At 45.3% G+C, this 6,000-nt stretch overlaps 1 non-coding gene across 1 annotated transcript; it reads left to right on the top strand.

The window, feature by feature from the left end:
• The first annotated feature begins 823 nt into the window (after positions 1 to 823).
• Positions 824 to 895, top strand: TRNAC-GCA (transfer RNA cysteine (anticodon GCA)). Its single transcript has one exon. It is a non-coding gene; the product is annotated as a tRNA-Cys (tRNA).
• Positions 896 to 6,000: the final 5,105 nt, after the last annotated feature.

The raw sequence follows: 6,000 nt of genomic DNA, 5'->3' as shown, positions 1-6,000 counted from the left end.
TGCAGTCCATGGGGTCGTTAAGAGTCGGACACGACTGAGCGACTTCACTTTCACTTTTCACTTTCCTGCATTGGAGAAGGAAATGGCAACCCACTCCAGTGTTCTTGCCTGGAGAATCCCAGGGACGGGGGAGCCTTGTGGGCTGCCGTCTATGGGGTCGCACAGAGTCGGACACGACTGAAGCGACTTAGCAGCAGCAGCAGCAACAATTACAATGGAAAAGTCCTCCCATATCGCTCCTGTTATACTCACAATTTTCTTAGCTTCCTATTTCATTTTTGGAAATAAATGGTCTGCCTTGTATATATTAGGCCTGGTCTTCCGATTACTTCTCAAGGAATGAGTTTGAAAGAAGGGCACTGCTTGATTGGGCTGGAGGAAGGAGGAATAGTCGAGGCCTGGCGGTTAGGAGAGCAGAGCCCTGAGGGGCTTGGAGGGCGGTGGGAAGAGGAAGGATAGGCAGTGAAGAAGAGGAGACGGAGGACGAGACCGTAGGGCAAAGGGCAGATAGAGCAGGACGAACAAGGCGGGCCGGGCTCGGACCCGAGTTTGGCAGTGTGGGAGAGTTCCGAGCCACCTGCGTTTTCTCCTGGTAACCCGAGAGGGCCTCAACCTCTGCACTTCCGGGTGTGGGCTGAAGACCGTGACCAAATCAATCTTCCCACCAACCTGAAGAGGAAGACCGGTTGGGTTTCAGAGCAGGAGGACCAGTCTGGAATGACGATGGGTGTTGGAGCCCATGGCAGGGGCTGTGGAGTTTGGCAGGGTCCAGATGTAGCTACAGCAGCATAAAGGTGTGAGTTGAGAGTGTCATATAACGTCAGGGGGTATAGCTCAGGGGTAGAGCATTTGACTGCAGATCAAGAGGTCCCCGGTTCAAATCCGGGTGCCCCCTTCTTATGCTCCATTTTGGAGTTTGGCATAGTCGACCTTCCTTGCGTCCCTGTAACTCTCCCTGTAGTTCAAGCAACCCCTGCACCCTGAAAACAACACTCACCGACTCTTTCCCATCAGAATAGAGATTCCTTCCTGTCTTTGCACTGTCGTTTCATCCCCACAGGAGACCCGCAAGATCAGGATTTGGGGATGACCGGCAATCCAATCCTTTCAGCCCACCAGCCAGGTTGGTTTTCCCAAGGCCAAGGCAATCCAATCCTTTCAGCCCACAGGCCAGGTTGGTTTTCCCAAGGCCAAGGTCTCCACCAGTGCTCCCTCCAGAAACGGAATGCAAGCTACATATCTGAATTTACATTCACTAGTAGCCACCTTAAATATTTAAAGTAAAAAAGGGAAGATGGGTGAAGGGGGGTCAAAAGGTACAGAATTATATAAATAAGTCTTGGGGTGCAATGTACAGCATGGTGACTATAGTCACTATATTAACAATATTTTATTGTATATTTGAAAGTTGCTAAGAGAGTAGATCTTGAAAGTTCTCATAACAAGGGGGGAAGTGTAACTATGTGAGGTGCCTGATGTTAACTAGACTTATTGTGGTGATCATTTGTCAATATATACATGTATCAAATCATGTTGTACACCTTTGATATTACATTGTATATCAATTATATCTCATTAAAACTGGGAAATGTTTTCATAAAAATAAAGTAAAACGACATCAGCAAAACGAATCTCCTATTGTGGAGGGGGCATGCTCTGCAGCTTGTGGGATCTTCGTTCCCCAATCAGGGAGCAAACCCCCGCACTCTGAAAGTGCCAAGTCCTAACCACTGGGCCACCAAGGAATGCCCCAACCCTCCACATTTTAAAATCCAGTATATCCAAAACATACTCATTTCAGCATATGACCAATATAAAACTTTATAAATGAGGTAAATCTTTGAAATCTGGCTGCAGTGTCCTCTTAAGGCACCTGCTTATCTGGACCAGCCACCTGTGGACTGGGGACACTCTGCAGCATGGGAAACCTCACTGGCTTCTTGCCGTTTTCAAGGAAATGGGGAGCCAGGTGCTGGTCAGGGTCCCAGGAGGCTCCTCTTGCTCCCCAGTGTGTGACGGATGGAAAGAGCCCCAGGGAGGAGCCATTGCCCCACCTTCCTCATTATCACAAGGGAAGTTAGCCAGGGGCAGGGAGGGCTGCTCCCCACAGGACAGATGTAAGACTGGAATCCAAGGCGGCTCTGGGGAGACATAGGAGACCCACAGGTTTCCAGGTCCCTGGACAGCCTCTTTCAATTGTCTTTTTTCTGCAGACCAAGTATGTGTAATGAAAATACTTCTGATTCAGGTGCTAGAGTAACCGGTAAGCTCAGAGCAAAGTAGGCTAATTGAGAAGTATTCTCAGAGACTTCCCTGGTAGTCCCATGGTTAAGATGCTATGCTCCCAATGCCTGGGTCACAGGTTCAATCCTTGGTTGGGGAGTTACAACCAGACGTGCTACATGGTGTATAGACAAAACACAAAAGAAAAATTTAAAAAATATTAAGAAGCACTTTTAAAAGTACCCAGTTGCAATTTTCTTATATTGCAGTATATAAACATTTTAGCCACATAATTTCACAGGTCTTTCTTGTCTTTTTGCTTCCCTTCAAAGTCCATTTCTTTAATTTTTTAAATTAATGGCCACATCATGTGGCATGTGGGATCTCATTTCCCAAACCAGGGATTGAAACTTTGTCCCCTGCATTGGGAGCACAGAGAGTCTTAACCACTGAACAGCCAGGCAAGTCCCTCAAAGTACATTTCTTCTACAAAAGAAGAAATTTGTTAGACAAAGCTCTTGAGATGAGTATGATTCTCCTGAATATTTCATCAAATTTAGATGTTGTAAAGTCCCAAGCTTTGAAAATTTCATTCCCTTCAGGTACAGAATGTAAATTTATTCAATTGAAATGAAGAACTTCAGCCAAAGATTCTTTTGAGACTTTGTAAGCACAATTTTAGAAATGCAGAACTAACTCTTGCACACCATGTGAACTTTCATTGTTTAATGTGCTCAGTTTCTCTCTTGCTTTTGCAAGACGTCTCAATGTCTTTCTGTTTGCAAATTTTATTTTCATTTATTGCAACTCTCTAAAGGTTTCAAAAGCTGAAGTTCTGGGGCACACCATTTGTTGAAAACTTTGATTAAGGATTTCCAACAGGTCTGTGTAAGTGTAGTGTGTTAGTCATTCAGTCATGTCTGACTCTTTTCGACCCCATGGACTGTAGCCTACCAGGCTCCTCTGTCCATGGGATTCTCCAGACAAGAATACTAGAGTGGGTGGCCATTCCCTTCTCCAGGGGATCTTCCTGACCCAGGAATCGAACCTGGGTCTCCTGCATTACAGGCAGATTCTTTACCATCTGAGCCACCAGTGGAGGTTTGTGCAAAACACAATTCTGGGTGCATATTTTTACAAAAAAAAAGGTTTAATACCAATACCATTGCAGAACACTTGGGTTAATTTCACAAAGTAGTTCTTCAAAGGCTCAAACATTTCTAAAATCTTAGTGCTACTGGGGACAGATGTGTCTAAGACAGTGACTATACTGGTAGACCTACAATACAGGTCTGTTCAGTAACTATTTATACTTTCTTACACACACTGCTAGGTTTCTCAGGCGGCACTAATGGTAAAGAACCCACCTGCCGATGTAGGAGACATAAGAGCTTCAGGTTTGAGTTTGATCCCTGAGTTAGGAAGATCCCGTGGAGGAGGAAATGGCAACCCACTCCAGTATCTTCGCCTGGAGAATCCCATGGACAGAGGAGCCTATTGGGCTACAGTTCATGGGGTCGAAAAGAGTCAGACACCACTGAAGCGACTTACCACGCACACCCACATGCAGCCATCATGAAATCTTTTCTTGTATTAAATCAGCCGTGTCACAAAAACAATTTAGTTTTTTAAAAACTTAAAAACAATTCAGCTTTTATATAAATTGGTCGAATATCACAGCCTGTTTAGATACACTTGTGAATTATGTGTGCACCACCATGCCCACAACATTTCTGCTTCATTTGCTTAGAACTTACTGACAGCATCCCTGCTAAGAACATTGTTTACATTAAAATCTTGGGCTTCAAAACTTTCGTTCTTGTATTATTATAGCAAAAACAAAGTTCTATCTTCTATTGAATTCACTCCCCCCTCCCTTTTTTTTTTTTTTGCTTTTTCCTGATGGACCAGGGATTGAACCTGGGCCCCCAGCATTGGTGGGCGGCAGAGTCTTAACCACTGGGCCACCAGGGAAGTCCTAGTGAACTCTTAAATGGAGTTTATAACAGCCTTGACAATGTCAGGTATTTCACCTTGGACAAAATGAACTTCCAAAGCTTCATTTTGATTCCATGAACTGGATGCTGAGACAACAGACCCAAAAGCAGGACCGTCCCCAGAGACAGACTTAAGTGGCCCTGTCTAACCAGACTGATGTAGTTCCTCAGCTTATCAGCTCGTGTTCCCTGGGATGTGGGTGCTCCTCAGAAGGGCTCCTCTCGCTGGCTGGTGGAGAGGTTGGAAGAGGGGTGGGATTCATGAAAGAGAGGAGGCTTGACAAGATTCTGGAGCAGAAGTCAAAACCTCTGGGCCTGGTCCTGACTCTGTGGGCAGCCTGGATGTGCCCAGGCATGAAGGGGACCGCAGACTAGTGCTTCTCAGTGGTTTGAGTTCCCCTACGATTCTTTCAAAGTTTCTATTCACATTTTAATAACAGTCTTAACTGTCTTGATATAGGTACACGGTGGCTGGTTTGCAGGGCCATTTTATAATCAGAGCCCAGTGTGATGCATGTACTCAAGTTTCTAATCATGTTGTCATGTGCTCAGTCGCTCAGTCGTGACTCTTTGTGACCCCATGGCCTGTAGCCCCCAGGCTCCTCTGTTCACGAGAGTCTCCAGGAAAGAATACCGGAGTGGGTTGCCATGCCCTGTCACCATGCCTCACTGTAACACTGATGACCAAAGATCAGAGGCCGACTTTGAAAGCAGCTCTTGTGCCCCTTCCCTCTTTGCCCATTTCTGTCCCCCTCTAACTTTTTTTTAAAGAATTATTTATTTTTTTGCCCACAGCATGCAGAATCTTGGTTCCTGACCAGGAATTGAACCTATGTCCCCTGCAGTGGGCATGTGATTCTTAACCACTGGACCACGAGGGAAATCCCTGACTGCTTAACCTTGAAAAAACCTCCTCGTCGGAATGAGATAGGCAGTTGAACCTAGCTCCTGACTTGTGCTCTCCATGCCTTGCCTAACCTGTTGATTCTTTTCCTAGATTAAAAAAAGAATTAAAAGATGACTAGTCCTCTACCCCCACAACCCCCTTAGCAATCCTGCAGGCAGATCAGACGGGCAGGATAACACCTGGAGAGAGAGTTACACACAACGGAGCACACACAACCCAACCTCCTGCCTCCACGATTCACTGAGATTCTTTCCGATTTTTTCCCCTTTACAAACTGTCAGGGATGAGCAGACAGTTCGGAGCCGGTCTCGGGACATGAGTCCACCTTCTCATGAATCCACCAGACTTCCAGCTTTTCTGATTAAAACATATTTCCTTTCTACTGACACTTGCCTCTCGATAATTGGCTTTTGAGCAGTGAGCAGCCACCCCTGAGTTTGGTAACAGCTTTAGCCTATGAGAAATGAGCCTTGAGAGTCAGAGGGCGTGTTAATAGAGGCAGTTAGCAGAGGAGCTGGGGGACCCCTGCGTCTCTGGGCGTGAGCAGCTTCACAAGCACATTGCAAAGAGCCTCTTCTAGCAAAATGATTTCATCTGCTATTCAAATTGCTGTTAACTTGAATGTTCCTGGGTTTGTGATTTTGTTTGTATTGATCTTCTAAAATTGTTTTGTCTTAAAAGTGTATAAAACTGTGAGTGTGAAGCATTTATATCTAGCTGTGTATACACATGTATGTACAGATACAAGCAGTACCATAAATGAAAATTAAGCTAACCCTGGGGTACTAAGAGAAAATGTTCCCTTTCAAAGGTGAATGTGCAACAAGAAACCAGTAAAATGGTTATGTGGTGGCTGGAAGACTGGGATGGAAT

This window comes from Bos indicus, chromosome 4, assembly GCF_029378745.1.
Source record: "Bos indicus isolate NIAB-ARS_2022 breed Sahiwal x Tharparkar chromosome 4, NIAB-ARS_B.indTharparkar_mat_pri_1.0, whole genome shotgun sequence".
In the NCBI taxonomy this organism is placed as follows: Eukaryota; Metazoa; Chordata; class Mammalia; order Artiodactyla; family Bovidae; genus Bos; species Bos indicus.
This window is presented reverse-complemented; position numbering and strand designations above follow the sequence as displayed.